Source organism: Schistocerca cancellata, chromosome 8, assembly GCF_023864275.1.
Source record: "Schistocerca cancellata isolate TAMUIC-IGC-003103 chromosome 8, iqSchCanc2.1, whole genome shotgun sequence".
NCBI classification, from domain to species: domain Eukaryota; kingdom Metazoa; phylum Arthropoda; class Insecta; order Orthoptera; family Acrididae; genus Schistocerca; species Schistocerca cancellata.
In genome coordinates this window covers 247,874,890-247,898,778 of record NC_064633.1, presented here as the reverse complement: position 1 = coordinate 247,898,778, position 23,889 = coordinate 247,874,890, and positions in this window count along the sequence as shown.

The following is a 23,889-nucleotide window of genomic DNA, read 5'->3' as shown; positions in this document are numbered from 1 at the left end:
CAGAACGCAGCATGTCATTCTCAATGGAGAGATGTCTTCCGAAGTAAGAGTGATTTCAGGTGTGCCGCAGGGGAGTGTCATAGGACCGTTGCTATTCACAATATACATAAATGACCTGGTGGATGACATCGGAAGTTCACTGAGGCTTCTTGCAGATGATGCTGTGGTGTATCGAGAGGTTGTAACAATGGAAAATTGTACTGAAATGCAGGAGGATCTGCAGCGAATTGACGCATGGTGCAGGGAATGGCAATTGAATCTCAATGTAGACAAGTGTAATGCGCTGCCAATACATAGAAATATAGATCCCTTATCATTTAGCTACAAAATAGCAAGTCAGCAACTGGAAGCAGTTAATTCCATAAATTATCTGGGAGTACGCATTAGGAGTGATTTAAAATGGAATGATCATATAAAGTTGATCGTCGGTAAAGCAGATGCCAGACTGAGATTCATTCGAAGAATCCTAAGGAAATGCAATCCGAAGACAAAGGAAGTAGGTTACAGTACGCTTGTTCGCCCACTGCCTGAATACTGCTCAGCAGTGCGGGATCCGTACCAGATAGGGTTGATAGAAGAGATAGAGAAGATCCAACGGAGAGAAGCGCGCTTCGTTAGAGGATCGTTTAGTAATCGTGAAGATGTTACGGAGATGATAGATAAACTCCAGTGGAAGACTCTGCAGGAGAGACACTCAGTAGCTCGGTACGGGCTTTTGTTAAAGTTTCGAGAGCATACCTTCACCGAGGAGTCAAGCAGTATATTGCTCCCTCCTACGTATATCTCGCAAAGAGACCATGAGTGTAAAATCAGAGAGATTAGAGCCCACACAGAAGCATACCGACAATCCTTCTTTCCACGAACAATACGAGACTGGAATAGAAGGGAGGACCGATAGAAGTACTCAAGGTACCCTCCGCCACACACCGTCAGGTGGCTTGCCGAGTATGGATGTAGATTTAGATGTAGATGTAGATGTAGATGTAGATGTGTTGCATCACAGTTGCTTTGGCGCCTGTTTTGGATAGTTCGATTTTGCCGTGTACGGTTAACTTTAACCACGGTCACACAAGCACAGTTTACCAACTTAGCCTTTTTGGAATTGCTTCCAACCTTGGTCCCCGCATTACGACAACGACTGCATTGTTTTGCATTCGCCCCTCGTTCGACACGTTTTATGTAGCCTTCACTGCTAGTGCTGCTACACACCAACCTTGATTGATTACTACACGCTGACGTTGGACATGGGCAGTGGTAATTTGACTGGAACGTGTATTAACTGCACTCACTGGGAGGATGAAGGTAGTGCAAGGTGTAGTGGGAACACAATATGAACTTACTTGTTATTTATTATTCGTAACTTAAATAGTGAATAATGTAGCATGCCACCACATTTTCTCCATTTGCTTCGGTTAGACGTTAGAGGATTCTAACCTGGTGTTTGTTCTCTTGTCTCAGAGCAGTTTCTGTTTCATAAGGACCTTTGAGCCTTGTGCTGCTCGCGTTGAATTCGTTCATGGCTTCGCTTCTTGTGATAGCGATAGTGGCGTCTCGTTTTCTTAGTGTGTTTACTGGCGCCACTACGTTTGGTCACCTTGTCTGTCCGTGAGTGGCAGCAACAGCGCTTATCAATAGCACGTACTGCGGTACCATCTTTGGAGCGGCCTCTAGTATTTCTGGGTCGTCGTGTGTAGAGCTACTTGAGATGGGACGGAGCAGCAGTGAGGTTCGGACAGCCAGTACTCATCCGACTGCTAGCGACACATATGCACTGTCCTACGGAAGGATGTGGTCGCGAGAGTGCACGACCACGTCAAGGACCGGATTCAGCAAGTTTTAGTTGAATCTATCGTGATATTCGAGTAGTGCAACTATCACCTGTGTGTGTGTGTGTGTGTGTGTGTGTGTGTGTGTGTGTGTGTGTGTGTCCGCCTGTGGAAGTGACCTCATGGCAATAAGTTGTCAGTCGACGATTTATACTGGGATCCTTCCCGTGCCTGACTTGAGTTGGGATGACCGTTGGTTGGTCGTTCGGAGAGTCGTCGCAGCGGACGACGCGCATTTGGTCTTCCGACAGCTTCTGGCTTATCTGTGTTTGTGCCGACTTATAATTCGTCCATGTTGTTTCACAGTGACTGGTTTAGTATTGTGATCTGTTGGTGGAATTGTCTTCCCGCATCCGTGTGTACCTTGTGGTTTTGAATGAGCAGTTATTTTAATGCGGTCTTCGTACTGGATTGGTGAGGGTTGCGAACGGACATCTGTTCAGTCGGGGTGCAGCAGCGAGCAGGTCCATGCAGTACCTGGGCAAGCCGGGGCCGCTGGCGGAGTTCAAAAATGGCTCTGAGCACTATGGGACTTAACTGCTGAGGTCATCAGTCCCCTAGAACTTAGAACTACTTAATCCTAACTAACCTTGGGTCATCACACACATCCATGCCCGACGCAGGATTCGAAGCTGCGACTGTAGCGGTCGCACAGTTCCAGACTGTAGCGCCTAGAACCGCTCGGCCACTCCGGCCGGCCGCTGGCGGAGTGCTGCCACTGCCGGATCAAGGAGTGGTAGCTGCGAGAGCGACGACTTCAATGCACACCGAACTCTGGACGTCTAAATTGAGTGAAGAGTTAACTGCTAATGCAACCTCGACTATTCTCAGATCTCGCCTTTGGTCGGCGGGTTGTTGCTCTCAGGGCCGCTGTGCCTGGCGGCAGCGAGTGAAGTGTTTCGAGATGGTGAAATATTGTAGCTGTCTTTCTCTAATTGTTATTCATAATTGAATTTAGTATTATTCTCATTAGTGAAGTGTAACCACTGGTATTTTCTGTCTTGTGGACGCTAACGCCCCAGTTACCTGCCCTGGTATTTAGCGTACTTATCCGGCACTGTACCTTTCTTCGTCTTTTTGAAGCTGTCCGACACGGCGTGTAGTTCGGCAGCCTCTTGTATTGTATTGTGTATATTTTTTGGGATGTCTACCTTGGTTGTAGTGTTCCCTTCGGCCTTGAGTGTTTTCTGAAGAGCCCGCCGGGGTGGCCGAGTGGTTCCACGCGCTACAGTCTGGAACCGCGCGACCGCTACGGTCGCAGGTTTGAATCCTGCCTCGGGTATGGATGTGTGTGATGTCCTATGTTTAGTTACGTTTAAGTAGTTCTAAGTTCTGGGGGACTAATGACCTTAGAAGTTAATCCCATAGTCTTCTCTCGTTTCACCCTCTTTGGGGTGCGCTGGATCAATCATTTCTTTGTGCGTTGTTCTTTTCTTAGGGCCCAGTATTTCTTCATTCTTTCTGATCTTCTTCTCCTCTCTTCTTCCGAGATGAAGGATTTGGACTTTTGTGCGGATTTGTCTTGGAACCTTATGTTTTCATCTTTAGTAATTAATTTAGCAGTTGGATCAATAAGTGAATTTTCTGAAATATTTAATTCCACTAGGTCTTTCTCAGTATCTTTAAACCAGTTGGGCTTCGTTTTTCGGTTACGGAAGAAGTCAAAGATTTGTTTAGTTAATCTGTTGGTAATCATTCTGAGAAGATGACTATAAAAATTTATTCTCCTTTTTCGCATAGAATCTGAAAGTTTTTCAATTTTCTTGTAGAGAGTTTCATTTTTGATGTATATAATGTTATTGTCTTGAAATTTTGGCCCAATGATTTTTCTTAAAATTTTTCTTTCCTTTACCTCAAGTTTCTCCATTTGGCCTTTGAAAATCATGTTAAGTGTTTCTGCTGCGTACAGTGCTTCTGGCTTAATCACTGTCTTGTAATGTGTAATTTTGGACCCCCATGAAAGGGATTTTTTGTTGTATGTATTTTTTGTTAGTTGGAAGGCCAATTCAAGTTTATTTTTTCTGGATTCCATTGCTTTGCTTTCCCCAGCATTCCAAGTAATCCATTCTCCGAGATATTTGAATTCTTTTACTATTTCAATCTTCTATTCTTGAACTTTGAGGTATTTACATGAGTGCTTGATGTTTGTCAATATCTTAGTTTTTTCACAGGAGATGTGAAGACCAATTTTAGCTGCTTGTTTCTTTAGTTCAAGGATTTGCTCCCATGCTTCTTCCATTGTTTCAGCAAACAGGGCCATATCATCTGCAAAAGCAATGCAATTTACTTTAAGGTTCTTCTTTTTGCAACCCAGTCATATACCACTCTTAATATTTGTGTTCCATTCTCTGATTACTTTCTCAAGCGCACAATTGAACAGCAACGGTGAGAGCCCATCGCCCTGTCGCACTCCCGTTTTTATTTCAAAGGGTTCCGATAGTGTTCAGAGCCATTTTTTTTCTGAAGACGTAGTGCTGTCTGTCTGTTCGCCCTTGCCTAAAAATATTCCATCGTTGTACCGGTGATCGGACGTTAGGCGGATTGGTTAGTCGGGTCGGTCGGCGCTTAAGCTACCCCTAGTGTGGGTGGCGATCCTACAACTCTTGGCTGCCTGTCTCACCGCTTACACAGCTGTAGTGACCTTCCTCAGGTCGATCCATGGAGCACAGTCTGTGAATCACTCCGGCTTATTTGCACACGTTGTCATATTTTTTTTTTTAATTCGCTCTAATGTTTTAATATATTATTGCCTTCCCCCCTTGTAATTTCGGCCTTCAACTGTTAATTGTTTGTAACACTGCTTGTGGCCTTCAGCCGACAAATAATTGTCAATCCTGCTTTAGTGAGGCCTTCTGCCGTCACTATGGCTTGTTACAAGTTATTAAGATTATTAGAAAGGGTTTTAGTATTTTTAAAGTGTAACTGTCCACCTTATTGGTAATTCAGGTCTTCAGCCCTTGTCTATTTTTGAAATAGCTTCTGGCCTTCAGCCGACGATAGCTTGCAATTCTTCTTGTTTTTTAAAAAAAATAAAGTGTATGTGTTTTCTGTGCAGCCAACGGTAACTGATTAGGTCCTGTCCGCACCTTTCCTGCCTTCCCTAAAGTCCCACGTCTCAACCTTATTAACTTTTGGTACAGAAGCGTGCCTCGGTGACTCAGTGGACACAGAAACATGAAGGAAAGTTATTGCAATTCCTAAAGATAAAGACGTTAGCCAGCGAAGGCGCACATGATGAGAGCAAAAGCAAGAGTTGTTGCGGAGATAGTAAAAAAGAGTGCGTTTGTTCCAGACCACAAAGCTAGAGGTCTGAGTTGCGAGACCCTTTGGTTTACGATTTTTTGCGTTTATTTAAACAATGATAAAAATGCTAACTCAAAGCTGCACCGTGTTTCGGAGTACATATTGAGCCATAGTACCCCTCTGGCTGTATAAGTAGATTCAGAGGTATCACACGATTCCTCTGATTAAAATTAAATTTTGGTTGACACTTCACGCGTTCGAGCTGGTTTCCTCCAATCAGAGAGTCCAACATGGCGACCGAACTGTTCGTCGTTAACAAAGTACAGCAAAAAATCGTCAGCCAATTCCTTGTTCGTCTTTCTCGATATGTTTCGGTCTCTTGTACTGGTCTGGCCCCTTTTATTTCGCAATTCAACAAACATGATAACAACATCGGGCACAACACACGCGCAACGATGTAAACGAAATAATCACGTTTCAGTACCAGCAATAGGAGAGCACGATTGGATCCTATCGCAAAAGACGCATTTCGGTGTCACATACACAATTAGTATCATCATAGGTATCGGCCTACAACAAATAATGTTCATACGACATTGCATGAGGACGAAATTTTTGAAGGCAGCAAATCATCATTACGAGTGGTCCATAAACGGAAGCATCCAATGCTGAGTGGTTGTGTAGCGCAATGCTAAAGATATAGATTTTACATATACCAGGTCATGGGTTCAGATCTTGCCCAAAGCACTGGAATTTTTTTTTAATACTTATATTCACCAAGATTACTTTGATTATTTTTTATTCGAGAATAGGTCATTCGTTTGTATACAATTTCTTGTTTCTAGTCACATGACTTTCATCATCTTATTGACATTTTTACCTGCTCTTATTTTTTCTTCCTATCATTTGTTTTTCGTTTGTAGTGTACTTATGTCTCCCATAATCTCTAACGGACTGCCTAACAGGCCTGTTCATCCGTTTTAGCGTGTGCTCGTGTAGCCAGTGTGAGGATAGTTTCAGTTAACTAATCAAAGCGAGAAACTGCAGTTTGGCTTTAGCGTTGAAACTGAAATTATTCTGTGTTGCTTTAATCACCGTGAACAAAGCGAGCGTAATTAACAGTTCTGCTGCAGACTGTTGACTGCAGTTTTATATGATCGATTGCAAATCAAGCATTTGTGGTTAGGCCAGGACATGAGTGTAAAATCAGGGCTACATGACGTGTCTAATGCCATAGTTTAGTCATTTGTCACTTAAAATCGCCTGTAGACAGGTCATCTTGCGTTCACGCCATACCTTTCGGCGGCCGTTGGCAGCATTGCTCCGCGCTACGCTTAAGTAACGCCATTTATAAAGTTACCCGCAGTATTTCTGTGTCGTCTTCAACCGAGGAGCAGCCGGCAGCCGATGTGGCAATACTCCAGCGGCAAGTGACAGAAGTTAACTAACATTTTAATCAAACTAGAGTAAATCATTGCTGCGTTCAAAGGAACGTTCAGGTTGAGCACTGCCTTACTTTTACAGGGTACAGGGTACCCTGCGTACAGGGTACGCAGGTACAGTTGCCAATACAATACTTCACCACTGTACACTGTGGTGACATAAGTAATGGTATAAAGATATGCACGTATACAGATGGCGGTAGTGTCGGGTACGCAAGGTATAAAAGAGTAGTGCTTCCGTAGAGCTGCCATTTCTACTCAGATGAGTCATGTGAAAATGTTTGTGACGATATTATGGCCGCATGACGAGAATTAACAGACGGAATGGTAGTTGGAGCAAGGTACTGTAGACATTTCATTTCGGAAACCGTTAAGGAATTCAATATTTTGAGATCTACAGTGTCAAGAGTGTGCTGAAAATAGCAGGTATCCAGCATTATCGCTCACCACAGAGAACACAGTGACCGACGGCCTTCACTTAACGACCGATAGCAACGGCGTTTGCGTATAGTTGTCTGTTAGCTGTGACAACTCTACGCAAACGCCACTGCTATCGGTCGTTAAGTGAAGGTCGTCGGCCACTGTGTTCTCTGTGGTGAGCGATAATGCCGGAAATCTGCTATTTTCGGCACACACTGTAGATCTCGAAATATTGAATTCCTTAACGATGCTAACAGACAAGCAACACGGCGTCAAACAACCGCAGAAATCATTTTAGGACGTACGACGAACATATACGTTCGGACAGTCCTCGAAATTTGGCGTTAATTAGCTATGACAGCAGACGACAGACGTAAGTGCCTTTGGTAACAGCGTGACATCACCTGCAGCGCCTCTCCTGGGCTCGTGGCACTATAGGTTTGACATAGACGGTAAGAAAACCGTGAACTGGTCAGACGAGTCGCGATTTCAGCTGTTAAAGAGTTGATGGTAGGGTTCGACTATAGCGCAGACACAATGGAGCTATGCACCCAAGTTGTCAACAAGACAAGCTGGTAGTGGTTCTCTAATAGTGTGAGCTGTGTTCACATGGAATGGACTGGTCCTCTGGTCAAACTGAGCCTATGATTGACTAGAAATGATTATGTTCGGCTAGTTAGAGACCATTTGCAGCCAATCAAGGACTACATATTCCCAACAACGATATAATTTTTGTGGATGACACTACGATATGTCACCAGGTCCCAGATGTTCGCCAATTGTTTGAAGAACATTCTGAACAATTCGAGTGAATGGTTTGACCATCCAAATCCCCAGACATATATCCCAACGACTTTTTCGAGCCCATGCCACGTCCAGCTGCTGTACTAAACCGGGCAAAAGGAGGTCCGAGACGATATTGGGAGATATCTTATGTCTTTTGTCGCCTCAGAGCTTGCAAGTAACCAAAGTAAGATGCAGCTAAAAATACACTTAATCTGCAACACCTTCCTCCACTGTATCAATATTGCTAACATTATCGGATATCAATGTCTCATTGATACAATGCGCAATTCTTTCATTTTTAGTGCTACAAATGAGTGAACAAAATAAGAACCCATTGGTTACCAATGCACAGTAGGTAGAGTCCTTAAATCTAAAGCCTCCTATACGTTTGTGGAATGCTCATAGAATTCAAAAGTTAACCGAAAGTGTTTTAGAACTAAGCTTTCCGTTAGAACATGTGACAGTTTTTCGACCTGACAAGCGTCTATTTATATACAATTTGAGATTGGAATTTTCGGATGAGATACTGCAGTTTAGTACATAAAAGAGTTCATAGTATTGTGTAACATTGGCAAGTTTTTTTTAGCTAGAAAGTATCATGAGACGATTGGAAGACTTTTCTCGCCTTCCTACACTAAATAAATTATACTGAAGCGCCAAAGAAGCTGGTATAGGCATGAGTATTCAAATACAGAGATATGTAATCAGGCAGAATACGGCTCGGCGTTCGGAAGACAAAAAGCGTCTGGCCAGTTATTCGAACGGTTATTGATGCTACATTGGCAGATTATCAAGATTTACGTGAGTTTGAACGTACTGCTACAGTGGGCGCACGAGTGATGAAGTGGGGATTTTCCCGTACGACCGTTTCACGAGTTTACCGTGAATATCAGGAATCCGGTAAAACATCAAATCTCCGACATCGCTGCGGTCGGATACAGATCCTGCAAGAACGGGACCAGTGACATCTGAAGACAATTGTTTCATTGTGACGGAAGTGCAACCCTTCCGCAGATTGCTGCAGATTTCAAAGCTGGGCCTTCAACAAGTGTCAGGGTGCGAACCATTCAACGAAACGTCATATATATACGCTTTCGGAGCCGAAGGCCCACTCGTATACCCTTGATGACTGGGCGACACAAAGCCTTAAGCCTCGCCTCGTCCAGTCAGCATCGACTGTTGATGACTGGAAACATGTTGTCTGGTCGAACGAGTCTCGTTTCAAATTATGTCGAGCGGATGGACGTGTAAGGGTATGGAGACAATCTCATGAATCCATGGACCCTGCATGTCAGCAGGGGACTGTTAAAAATGTACATGCCGTGTGGCTGGGGCCCCCGTCGGGTAGACCGTTCGCCTGGTGCAAGTATTTCTATTTAGTCAAGTCCAGTTTCCGCCATGGAACACAAAGTTTCCTTGCTCTCTTTCTTCCATAATGCAGTCCCGTGCGCATACTACTCGGATGGACCACTAGCCGACTTGACGCAGTGGCTAGCACACTGGACTCGCATTCGGGAGGACGACGGTTCAATCCCGCGTCCGGCCGTCCTGATTTAGGTTTTCCTTGATTTCCCTAAATCACTCCAGGCAAATGCCGGGATGGTTCCTTTGAAAGGGCACGGCCGACTTCCTTCTCCGTCCTTCCCTAATCCGATGAGACCGGTGACCTCGTTGTTTGGTCTCTTCCCCAAAACCAACTAGCCGACTTGGATCTAACGGGCGCATGCTCATAAGAACTATGCAACGGGAGACAGAATCGTTAGCAGTGAAAATTGGGTGGCATCTTTAGAAGTAATTTTACACGTGAAAGATAAAAAGCAATTTTCATTTTATTTTATTTTTAAAAAACAAGAGTGGAACCATGCATAGTGATGTACAATTATGAAATAAAAGGAATTGTGTTGAAATAATTTTCATTTTATTTTATTTTTAAAAAACAAGAGTGGAACCATGCATAGTGATGTACAATTATAAAATAAAAGGAATTGTGTTGAAATTCATCAATAAATTTCTTTATGAATAGCAATTATATAAATAGTGATGTATAAATCTCACAATGCTTAACAAATCTAGAAATGAAGCACTTAGCAGCGTAGTAAGGAAATGTGATTTCAAGACGACTGTCATGTAACTCCGTGTATAAATGGTTTAAATTAGGGAAGAGATTTACGTGCTACGTAAACCTATTTAAAAAAGGCAAGTCTGCTGAAGTGTAGCGATCACGGAACTCTAGTAGCCCGTTTACAGTAATCATTTGGAGACGCTCTTTGCATCTTAATATCTCGATCCCGTAGAGAGAGAGTATGTCCATTTCTCTCGCCATAAAAAACTTTTGAATAATTTTGCAAGTTTGTAGTTTTGTGATTCTCCTCATGCACAAGGTTACTTAAAGCTCACTTTGAATTAGCTAGATTAAGTTGTTGATAAATCTCGGGCAGAAGCTTCTGTATGTTTGCCGATTGTATATGACAGGACACCTGTTGCACGTAATGCAATATATCCCATTAATATTGTATTTTCTGCCCGTAGTGTGTTCTTTGCGCCTTTATTTAATCCTGATGTTCTGTGGTTCAAAGAAGGCTAGTTGCAAGTTGTTCTCGCGTAATTGTGAGCCAGCTTTCTCCGAAATCTTACCGAAATATGGCATGTGCTGATAAGAAACCTTTTCTTTCAAGTGAGATTCCGCGTTAACCAATGCGATTATGCCAGTCTTGGTACTTGTGGATTAGATCTATATAACATTCTCAAGATTCAGTTATTAACGTCATCGACGAAGTTGGCTTCACAACCACTACAAAATGCAACGTGCTACATCAGTTGATATTCTTTCTCCTTAGTTTCGTTGCAAATCGGCTCGTTGTACATTCTATGTACTAATGCCCTAAAAGCAACCATTTTACATAGCGAAGGATGCTTAGATGTACTGTTAATAACATAATCTACGGTAGTGTGCTTCCTGTAAATGTCATAATGAATATTGTATCGTTCTAGGGCAATCACGAGTTCGAGAAAGGATAAAGTTCCTTCGACACTTTGTTGCACAGTAAATTGGATGTTGTTATATAAATTTTATGCTTTCTACAAAACTGCAGCAGTCGTCATTAGTGCCCTTGTACAAAAACAATACGTTGTCTACATATATGCTCCATATAAGGATTCTGATGGCTTCAGTTGGAAATTGTCATTGCATCATATTCCAGAATGGCCATAAAAATATTTGCAAGACAATGTGAGAGTCCGAAACCCCTACCAGCCCTTGCTTTTGAATAAAACAATTTAGTCCAGAACTATAATAATTATATTCCAAAATCGTACAAAATAATAAAAGAACTTCATTTATTTCGTTTTGCAGTCTATCAGTATACGTTCTCAAATCATATGCAGCGTGGTCCAGTACTTGATCTCCCAAAATCTCGGAGTGCATGTTTGTAAGGCCAAAAGAAGTAATGCATCTATCGAACGGAATTGTTACATCCGAAAGTTTGTTAATAAGATGTTCTCTGTTTCGTCTACTGAAATCAGTGGAATAACGGCAGTATTTGGTTAAACACTGTACCAACAGAAAATACATTAATATTGGGATATACTGCTTCACGTGCGACATCTGTCCTCTGAGATGCCCTGGTGAAACACCTTAACGTAGCTAACTCCAGGTCATCTCATCTGCGTGAGGAGGGATACACCATAACAAATTTTCAAAGTAATTTAAAAGTTCTTCATCGGGAAGAAAGGGACATAATATCAACATTCTGGAAGAGATGGAGATATTAAGATGCAAAAAATTTCTCCCAATGCATGCCCTAAATGGGCGACTAAAGTTGCCCCCTCGCAACCAATTTAGCAAAAATCGCTTTCTTAAATAGAATAACCTGATACGTTGGTCTATTCCCTAGTTTAAATCACTTTTACTAGAAGTTAATGATAGTCGTCCCTGAAATCACAGTCGGCCGAGGTGGCCGAGCGGTTCTAGGAGCTGCAGTCTGTAACCACGCGACCGCTACGGTCGCAGGTTCGAATCCTGCCTGGGGCATTGATGTGTGTGATGTCGTTAGGTTAGATAGGTTTAAGTAGTTCTAAGTTCTAGGGGACTGATGACCTCAGAAGTTAAGTCCCATAGTGCTCAGAGCCATTTAAAGCATTTTGAACCTGAAATCACATTTCCGTATTCCGCTGTTCCGTGCCTGACCTCTTTACTTGTTAAGCACCGTGCATTCCTTCATACATCCCTATTTATGTAACTGTGATTCATAAAGAAGTTTATTGACAAAGTCCTATACAATTCCCTTTATTTTATAATTATGTGCCATATGCACTGTTGTTTCCTTGTTTTTTGAATAAAATGAAACTTGTATGTTCTCGTTTACATTAAAATAAATTGTAAAGATGCTACCCAACTTCCACTGTCATTCTTTACCATTCTGTTCGCTTCCGTTGCATACAAGCAAGCACCCGTTTCCTTTATCAGTGCCGGCGCCGGTTCAGCCGGTTCGTCTACATGGCCACTGCGGACCGTATGTTGTCATGACGACGGCGATACAAGATTTTATGTTTTCCTTTCTCCAGTCCTTTTATTTAGATGACTGTGTATTATGACTGCAGGAATTTATCCAAACTTTAATACAAGTATACAAGCTTTGCTTTGAAATTTACTTTCCCTTGCCACTGTGAACGCAGCTTTCACCACCTACACGTACCATTTATCTTGGAAATCTATTTATTCTTATTCAATTTTTTCTGTGTCGCGATGATATTCCTTTCATTCTGCGTTATTTTAAATTTCACTACCGACCTCTTAACGATTAAACAACGAATGCTGGGTCATCTACTGCTTAAAGTTTGTAATAAATTGAGTGCATAATTCTTCCTATATAGCTCCGTGTATAGTACAATTACATTTTAACCGAAACTGGATCTTTACGTAAGGCTGTATCCCTGAAGATGTGGCGCTAACGCCACGACACTAGTTGGATAAGTAATAAACATCTATTATGCAGCTGAGGCGGCGGTATTGCTCATGGTTCAATTCTGCAGCTGCTAGCGCCCGCAATACAAAATTTGCTGCAGTTTACATATCCCTGCCTTTCACAATCGATAAATTTTCAGTAAATAAAATGTTACTTTTATTACACGTACACGATGCTGTCATTATCTAGATATTAATCTTAACATAAGGGGGAAAAACCTTTAAATACGGCTGTGAAGCGACAGGTGGACTATCCTTCCAGGGAGTTCTCACAATGAATCTCCGTGTGGTATCTGTATTCCCTGCGATTAGTTTTCTGTAGTCGCTCCAAATTAAATCGCTCGGTGTGCGCACGCCATACAACTAGGTATTTTATAAATGTGACTGCTTCCAGTGACTGCTCTGAGATAGCGTAATCATACAATAATACGGTTTTGTGGCTATTTGTGGGCGAAACGTTGCGTTTATTTTTGTTGAGGCCAATACCTGCACCGACGATCGAGCCACTGCAGAACTTCGTGTATTTCGGTACAATGTACAAGAGTTATAGCTTCTCTATAGACAACAACATCATTACCGAAAAGTTTCATCATGCTTCCAAAGTTATCAAAAAATGGTTCAAATGGCTCTGAGCACTATGGGACTTAACATCTAAGGTCATCAGTGCCCTAGAACTTAGAACTACTTAAACCTAACTAACTTAAGAACATCACACACATCCATGCCCGAGGCAGAATTCGCAACTGCGACCGTAGCGGTCACGCGGTTCCAGACTGAAGCGCCTAGAACCGCACGGCCACTCCGGCCGGCCCCAAAGTTATCCAGTAGGCCATTATACCGACTACTGTAGGATAATAGGTTTTCTGGTAAACTGTCTAGTTTGGCTAGTTTCAAAATTGTATCAGATATGAACTATTGAAAGTTGTTGTTCATATTAACATTCAAACGTACAACTCCTTTGAAAAGTAACATTCATTCAGCATATGCTGAAGCCCAAAGAATCATGTTTTTTTCACATACAACTGCAGTTCAATAGCATCATCTGAACTATCATCTGAATTAATAATACGAAAATCAAAATATTATATGCTCTATAATTTCGTTAAATCTAGGAGGTGTTTTGGAATCAGCATAAAAATTCGTTCAACATGAGACAGAAACTTCCTGGCAGATTAAAACTGTGTGCTGGACCGAGACTCGAACTCGGTAAAGTTCATTTACCCGTTCTGTTAAGTATGCTCATCACGTTGAATTGGGACCTCAAGTAAAAACTAGGTAAATAATCGACAATACGTGAAAACTATGTCGTAAAGACATTAGACTGCCCTACAGACGGAGTGATTATGCGACAAATGTAAGAGTGAGATTAGGACGTTCCAAAGTGTGCTGGCTGCGAAATAATATGAATAAGAGTAACTAGAACCAGCGTACTTAGATTTTAAAGCAGATGTTCTGTCGACTTTCACACAAAAGAGAAATGGGTTATCATTCAAGACCAAACTTGATAACACGGAAATACCAATAGCACGAAGTCCTAGTAAGTGGTAAACCGTCTGTCCAGTGTCCACTAGAAAAACTAGGCATAAGCACTAGGCTGCAAGCACATACAACCATACTGAAGGTGCTGTCGCTCAACAACTTCACAACTTCAAACAACAATGCTGGCAGCCGACGCGTGATAGAAATATTTTAGCTCTCCTGGCTGTCAACAGATCCGATCTTTTCGACAGTGTCAATAATGCGTGAACGACAAGCAGCCGTGATGGCACGACAGGAGACTGTCACCAAGGGCAACAAGGTACTCAAGAAAGCTAGGAGAAAGTTATTGTGTATTATAACTGAGTCACTAGATACATATTTAAAATTTTGACTGAGAACGGTTACTTGAAATCCCGCTACCATGTGACATTTGAAGTTAATGTTGGAAGATGTGACATGCCCCAATTGATACAAATAATTATCGAGCAAAGTAACAACAGACGGCTAACACCAAGCTTCATTTAATTGCACCAGTGAGGAGTAGAAGGATACAGGAAAAGAACTTAAAAAAAACTGCGACTTTTCTGCAATCCGTGTTGCCCAAATCGTGCTAATTATTTCGAGGAAGCTCTCTTTTCTCCCAGAAATTTCATAAAGTTTGAGCATAGAATACGCTCTAAGATCTTAAAGCAAACGAACATTAGTCATTTCAGTCTGTAATTCTGCGCATCAGTTCTTCTACACTTCTCATAAATTGTAATTGCCTTATCCAATTACGCGTGACTGTTCACTGCAGGAGAGACTCTCGGTGAACCCTCGTATAAGCGATGAATGGTGCGTATTCAGGGCGAAATCTAATTGTGATGCGGATCATTCTGGCTGCGAATCAACTCTCTTCTAATTAGGCGATAATAAATCTGTAGCCTGAAGTACAAAGCCGTTTAACTGAACCATTACTACATGAACACCTTCACACTACGAGAAAAACATTTTTATCTCCTATGAAAGGAGACTAAGACTTAAATAGATTTTGTAAACGTATGTACCAGTAAAAAAAACAGTACACACAGTTTATTGTGCTTGAAACTTTCCTTAGGGTACTCACAGGAGAATAAAGGTAACAACAGCTGACATAGGAGCACTCGTCGACGGTGAATTTAACTGTCGGGTGCTTAATGAAATAGAGCGTATTAGCAAGTTGCTACAACCTGCACGTAAACAAAAAGGGAGCGAAGGTGTACACCTACATCTTAAATTTTGGCAAGAAACTTCTACCGTGTTACACGAAGTTTTCTTTCTGGGCTGTGCAATAATAACGATAAAGATGCAAGATAAAATGATGGAAGCATAGTAGCAAGGAATGTGCAGTTCAAAAAAGCTTTCTACAGAATGGAAAAGCTGAAATAGTACAATAAATATACTAATAAGTTTCCTTTAATTTACTTCTGTGGTCACAAACATTTTAGTAACAGATTACCGGTTTCGGTTTCTAATGACCATCATCAGATCTGCAGCAAAAATGGGAAAGACATAAATTCACTCGCAAACTGTCTACAGCTTAAGATCAATACATAGACCATAATGAAAAGTAATAGTGACAAAATTTACATTTGTGTGCTTCAAATATGAAAAGGCATACCTGTTTCATAAAAACAAAGTCTTAATGTAGTGCAGCCGTAGTGGCATCGTGAAATGTTAAGTGCGGAATCAGCACCAGCTTCGTCAAATACATATAAATAACATAATATGCACGAGTCATGTTGGCAGTAGTACTACTGTTTAAAAAAAGCTGCCGTACAGTAGACACAAGATGTTTGTGTTGTAAGTTCACCAGATGTCGCTAATGTCGGCATACACTAGTTTTCAATAATTAATTGAAACAGCGAAAATAAAGGGGGATGCAATACTTGACGTCTTTAATAAGTTTCTAACGTATAAAAGGCATTACAGTAATAAAAAGCAAAAAAGAAGAGGAACACGACAAAAGAAAGATTGTCAAAAAGAGGAAGAGTTAAGAAACAGTGGTTGAACATGTGCTCTAGTGCCAATATTCTAGATAATAACATAAGTATTAAACACCGTTGATAGTGCACCAGGTAATGTTAAAAAAAACATAAGACAAATCGCTAAAGGAGCCACAAATGAAAGAAAACATAGTGCTGCACATAATCAGCGCCCTCTGCTAGCGCTAACTCTAGAATTCCGCACAGGCGGGAGGTAGTTGGAGGAACGTGACCGGCAGAGGGCCCCTCGTACCCTGAGGCACTCCGTTGCAAGAAAAGAATAATAAAATTCCGTAACAGTGGATGACCCACATATTCTGATTAATGAAGTCTATGAAATGAATAGAGAAGGAACATGAACATACTAGAGTCGTGCGTAAAACGTATGAAAACGAAGTAAATATGTGAGGCACTCAATACTAGGTGAAACTATCAACACACTATATATAACAGCGGCGTGTAGTGATTCGAGTAAAACATTGTCAAATGAAGCTGGACAGTGTGGCTCTCGCAGCTGAGCGAAGCAGACGTGCAGTGTGCGCTCTCCGCCGTCAGCGAGGGCCCGCGCGCCTTGTTTACTTTCTTCGGCCGACACTAACGTGATGCCGTAGCGCTACAAGACAATAGTAAACGAATACAGAAGATCAACCTTGAAATTCCCATTTCGGAACGACTTTACCCGACCAAAGGCACTCGAAGTCGAACGCTTTTTAAAAGAGGAAGCCAAGATCCCGGCTGCCGACATTGTCGGCATTCACTTTTCGATCGTCAGTAGCACGGTCTGTGTAAAGCTCATAAACGAAACTACATGCGACAAGGTGCTTCGTGAGATGAAACAAGAACTCCGCTTCTGCCACGCAGATGGCAATGTTGGCAACGTCGAGGTCGGCCATGCCGCAATGGGACTGCAGACTATACGCATATTCGAACTTCCCTTTGAACTCCCGGCGGCAGAAGTTGTAGCGGCGCTCCGTCCCTACGGCACGGTACACGAACACGTGGCTGAAAAATGGACCAAGTTTAAGACGTATCCAGTACTCAATGGAGTACGCCAAGTGCGCATTGATCTCCAACGTCACGTGCCATCCTATCTACAGATAGGAGGATGCCGGGCCATAGTTATTTATGACGGCCAGCCGAAGACGTGTTCCGGATGCGGCAAGGAAGGTCACCTTCGTTCCGAGTGCCTCCAGTGTCGGATCACACAACTCCCACCGATGGACGTTGCACCACCAGCGACGAAGACTATTCTACCCGTGACTTACGCGGCGGCGCTCAAAACGTTCTCCACACAACAGACACAGCCGACCGCTTCAGCGGTACAGGAATCACTCTCCACGGACAAAAACATGGATGATCCGCCGACCTGGCCAGTGGTGGAAAATAGTACTACGACTCTGAAGCTACCGAACGCGACAGACATTGACGCCGGCAAGATGGCAATTGATTCCCTTATTGTACCGACCGTAGCGTTTGTTCCGGCGGAGCGTGAGTCAGTGCCGTCTTCTGGCAATGAAGGCCATGTACGGAAACAGCGATCACCGAAACGCCGAAAGCGCCGTCGTCGGACCGTGTCGGAACACAGCGGTTCGCATTCGGCGCGGGGAAGAACAACTGACCACTCAAGAAGCCAGCCACGAAGCTGAGGCTGTTTCCACTGACTCCAACCTTGCAGAACAGACAGAAAAACATGCAGCTTTCGAACATCAGCCCATTGACAGAAACAGTGAGCAACGGGAAGGTACCAGTGCAGGCAGCGAAGTCGCCCGGTCCCTTCAACTCTGAGGCCTGTCTCTCTGTGGCAGTATGATTTTATTCACTGGTCTAGCATCTAGAACAATTCTGACATTCCCATTTTTCTTCTCCACAACAAATAAGGGATTTTCATTCTCCTTCACCTCTATCTTGCATTCTGTTGCCTTGATTACTCCAGGTTCATCTGCAAAAACCTGACTGTGCCTCCTCAACACATCTCCAATGGTTTTGATTGCCTTAGGTCCATCCTGTTGTAGTAAGGCTAACTTCTTCTTAAGCGCTCTCTCAGGTTCTTCCATTTTAATTTGATGTTCCCATCTCCGCTGCCTTTTATTCAAGCCTGCAGTGTCACATTTGTATACATGTTGTGGTACAGCTTCTGACTCAATACCAATTTGAATCTTAGCCAATCTTATTTCTTCACATGCCTTCATGGCACCCCTGAATGCAGTAACCTCCTCTTCTCCTTTATTAACTATCCTCACATTCCCATTTCTAAAATCTAAGTACACTTGCTGGTTTGGTATCAACTCTACGACAAATATCAAAGGCAATGCCAGTCCAGGCACAACCAGTGCTGAAACATCGTAAGTCTTCTCATTAAACTTTACTGTAATCATGATTTGCTCCTTTACATTTTTACCTTTTGTGCCAACAGCACCCACAATGGACACACCATTTACAGGAAAATTCGGTATTTCTCTACCTTGTTCTAACCATGCTGCATACAATCTTTGTGACACTACATTAACTGAACTTCCTGAATCTAGAAGAATGTCATATTTTACATTGAAAATTTCTCCCTCTAGAATTGTTTGCACAGCTTACTCCAGAACATCAGTATCTTCTTTAGCAAGTCATTTAAGACTTCATACCTTTATTCCAATTTTCGTATGGTCAGCACACTCGACTCTCTACTTCTACCAGCCACGAAATCCTCTTGAAGCTTTACTGCTCATTGCTTGTGCAAAGCTCCATCAAGTGGCTTCCATTTCCTTGTACTCCTAACACTCTTTACACGCTTATCCCAAAGCTGCACATTTGCACACCTTTTTAAGTCTCTTTTCACTCTGATAACTCTCGTCATCTTCTTGGTTTAATGGCAACACTGTCTTTGGAGATCCCAATATCAGAATGCATTTTCACACCTTCACTCCTATTAGTATAGTCAGTCTTCTCAACGTCACCTGTGACCTCATACACACTATAATCAGTCACCATCTTCACACCAACCATACCTCCATTACTCTGACACATATCCACTAATGTGACTGGGCTGACAGTCTTTCATCGTATCAGAACTATTTTCATTGGCAGCACACAACCCTTTTGTAGTGCTATCTTGCCCGCAGCTCGTGGTCGTGCGGTAGCGTTCTCGCTTCCCACGCCCGGGTTCCCGGGTTCGATTGCCGGGGGGGGGGGGGGGGGGGTCAGGGATTTTCTCTGCCTCGTAATGGCTGGGTGTTGTGTGCTGTCCTTAGGTTATTTAGGTTCAAGTAGTTCTGAGTTTAGGGGACTGATGACCATAGATGTTAAGTCCCATAGTGCTCAGAGCCATTTGAGCCATTTTTAGTGCTATCTTCCTCATAATTAACAATTTCATCAAAATCGTCATGCTTACTCTCTTGTGCACACATTCCTCTATCTCTTCCCGTCTTTCTAGCGTCATACCTTGCTCCCTGTGTACCTGAACATCACACATTTTAACAAACTCCGCCATCCATGATGCTCTACCTGTTAACCCATCACTACTTAGAACATTATCTCCCTTTAACTGTTGGAGATATTTTCCTTGGCATTTAGTCTCCTCTACTTCTCCATTTTGAATATTAGTGACCTGTACATAATTTACATGAGCCATCCTGCGTATTCCTTCACTACCTGTTGCATTACCTGCCATTCTTTGTTGATGTTTAACTACCTGCTCCATTACATCCTCTTCACATTTAACTCCAGTTCTCCTTATTCTATCACTCTTCAGTTCATTCTTCAGAACTGTTGTCCAAGGCTGTGGTCCTGTTTCTGGGATTCCTAACCGGATCTCATCAGAAATCACACCTAGCTTTCCACTCCTCATGCTTCATGATTTTGTTCTAGCTCAGTCTGTTCACTGAACGCTGTTCTCTGATACCTATCATTATAGAATGCAGCACCATCACTTCTACCTCTGTGGTCACTATGTCTTGCTCTGAATCTGCGGCCATGTGATTCTCGATAATTATTGTATCATTGTTGATATTATGTCTTCTGTCATTTATTGGTCTGCCCTGTTGGCTCCATCAAGAATTCTTGGCTGTCTTCGTTCAGATTCCACCTCATGATTTCTTTCTTCCAAGCTGTCTAGTTGTTCCAGTGCTAGTTTAATTGCGTCTACATCATCCCTTGATATAGCCAGTAGCTTCTCCTGTGTTGTTGTTAGCATCTTACTAATGATCAACGATACTAATGCTTCCTTGCCTATGGTTCATCCAGGTACATGTTTTTTTCATACAGGTTTTTAAAAAAACTTCTTTAAACCTCTGTCACGTTCATAATTATACCTTCTATGCTGATAGAGTTCATTCTGAACCTCATTCTGTTTCCTTGCTGTCCAATATTCATTTAGGAATGCCTTCCTAAGACTTTCATATGTCTCACATTCTCGTTCAACTCTTAATCCCCATGTGCCTGCTTCTGCTTCCATATATGACACCACAAATCTATTTTTTCTGCGGTCATCCCACAGTACTGGCAATACATCTTCAAACTGATCCAAGAAATCACATGGATGCCAATTCCCAGTAGGACTGAATTTTTGAAAGTGTCCATAACGTTTTCCACTCCTACAAATTTGTTGCTAGTTAACAACACTATCAAGTAATAGTGCCATAACCTTCGCTTCCACCTGTTCCCCTACCTCTTGCTTCAAGGTTCCTATGTCAGCACTTATAATATTTACTCGCTTCACACATCGCTTTTGTTCCAATTCCAACAGTGAAACATTTTCATCCAGCTTTTTCACATAGTTCATCTGCTTGTTTGCCTCCTTCGTAACATCAGTCATCTGATTAGTAATCTTCTTATATATACCATTGCTCCGTTTCTTCCCTTTCCATATTGGCACTTACCGATTCTGCATCTATTCACCTTCTGCATTCCTTGTCGGTCTTACATATTTCATCTGTAAGTCCATCTGTCACTTGAGTCAGCTTTTCAGCTTGCTTCTGGGGTTTATCAACAAACCCTTTCAATTCTGCATTGAAATTTTTTCAGACCCTTTTGATGTTCTCTATCAGGAACCTTTGAGTTTTATTGCTCTGTTCCAACTCTTTCTTAATCTGCTCATTGGATGTCTTAAGTTGCTTAATCTGCTCATTAGTTTGTTTACAAGATGCCTCAATTTTCTTACTAGACACCAAAAGCACTTGCAATAGGACACACAAGTTTAAATTTTGAACTTGTCCTCGTTTGGCTGCATCCGAATCTGAAAACATATCTGCACTAGAATTCCCTACATCATCTACCATGGTAGCATCAGCAAAACTACAGTCAACTGATGTCTCATTCTTCGATATCTCATTTTCACTATACAGTGATGCGGGTAAACCAGAGTCATTTAACAGCCCATCACTTACCACTTCCATCTTTACCATCTTTACATCTACTTTCTCAGGTTCAGATTTAAGTGACATCATGGTATCAGAATCACTTGACATGTCATTGTCATCTGTTTTCAGCTTTATCCCCTTTACATTATCATTCAGATGTTCCTCATTAAACATCCTTGAGATACCATCCATTCTGACATCTGTTTACCTTGCTATGTCTATAAAACTAATTGCTACCTTTCGTAACTCTAATTTATCTGATAGAGCCTATTCAAACATATAACACAACTCAATAGCACCTATGTTGGCAATGCCGAAACTTAACACTATATTCCTTAACAAATAGTAAATACAGGGTGTTACAAAAAGGTACGGCCAAACTTTCAGGAAACATTCCTCACACACACAAAGAAAGAAAATATGTTATGTGGACATGTGTCCGGAAACGATTACTTTCCATGTTAGAGCTCATTTTATTACTTCTCTTCAAATCACAGCCAGCCGAAGTGGCCGTGCGGTTCTAGGCGCTGCAGTCTGGAACCGCGAGACCGCTATGGTCTCAGGTTCGAATCCTGCCTCGGGCATGGATGTGTGTGATGTTCTTAGGTTAGTTAGGTTTAAGTAGTTCTAAGTTCTAGGGAACTAATGACCTCAGAAGTTGAGTCCCATAGTGCTCAGAGCCACCCATTTCAAATCACATTAATCATGGAATGAAAACACACAGCAACAGAACGTACCAGCGTGACTTCACTTTGTTACAGGAAATGTTCAAAATGTCCTCCGTTAGCGAGGATACATGCATCCACCCTCCGACGCATGGAATCCCTGATGCGCTGATGCAGCCCTGGAGAATGGCGTGTTGTATCACAGCCGTCCACAATAGGAGCACGAAGAGTCTCTTCATTTGGTACCTAGGTTGCGTAGACAAGAGCTTTCAAATGCCCCCATAAATGAAAGTCAAGAAGGTTGAGGTCAGGAGATAACGTGGAGGCCATGGAATTGGTCCGCCTCTACCAGTCTATCGGTCACCGAATCTGTTGTTGAGAAGCGTACGAACACTTCGACTGAAATGTGCAGGAGCTCCATCGTGCATGAACTACATGTTGTGTCGTACTTGTAAAGGCACATGTTCTAGCAGCACAGGTAGAGTATCCCATATGAAACCATGATAACGTGCTCCATTGAGCGTAGGTGGACGAAACTAAAATTAGCTCTAACATGGAAATTAAGCGTTTCCGGACTCATGTCCACATAATATCTTTTCTTTATTTGTGTGTGAGGAATGTTTCCTGAAAGTTTGGCCGTACCTTTTTGTAACACCCTGTATACAGTGGCAGCGTAAGCAGTCCTTGAAACGTTAGTATGTTAAGCAATTATATTACAAGCAATCAAATTGAGATCTATTTGGGCGTGACCACAGCTATAAATAATGTTCCTTATGGGAAGAAAATGATTTACATGCAACAATTCAGTCGAATTCAGTCATATCATTATTACTGGGTACGCTACTTTTGTTAGTTTCGTTACGAACACATAGCGACACTTACGCCTGCTATATTGTGTGCTTGCCGCGCGTTGCTGTAGTGCTGTCAGCGCTGCAGCTGTTCCGCGCGGCTAAAGGTGACGCGAAGCAATTCGACGTGCGACACTCCGTTGTCTCGATCTCCACGCCTCAGTGCGAGACTACGCCGAACTGCTATGATCTCCGATGCTTAGTTCCGCCGTTAACGGAGATGAGGCGCTGCTACAACTTGCGATATTCCGTTGTCTCTGCGTCAACTCTTCCGTAGCGCTGCACCGCGAACGATGATTGAATTACACGTCTTCCGTTATTTGCATTAGTGATGGGGTTACAACACAGCCCATGTTGCTCTGCTGTCTTGACGTCAGCCCTGCAGTGGCGCTGCAGTACGAGCGATAAGTGAACGGGTACACCTTCACTTGTCAACATGCAGCTTCAGTCGGTGGTGGGGGAATATAGTATGGTTCACGACGCTCAGTTGTTCACACGTCAGCTCACTGTGGTACTGCTGTATGCAGTATCTGCATCTACATCTACATCCATACTCCGCAAGCCACCTGACGGTGTGTGGCGGAGGGTACCTTCAGTACCTCTATCGGTTCTCCCTTCTATTCCAGTCTCGTATTGTTCGTGGAAAGAAGGATTGTCGGTATGCCTCTGTGTGGGCTCTAATCTCTCTGATTTTATCCTCATGGTCTCTTCGCGAGATATACGTTGGAGGGAGCAATATACTACTTGACTCTTCGGTGAAGGTATGCCATGATTGTCACTTATTCGACTACTGTAGTGGGAAGTTGGTATAGTTCATTGATACTTCTCTGACCTCACGTTCTTTGTACCGCACTGCCGTAATACTATCTTAT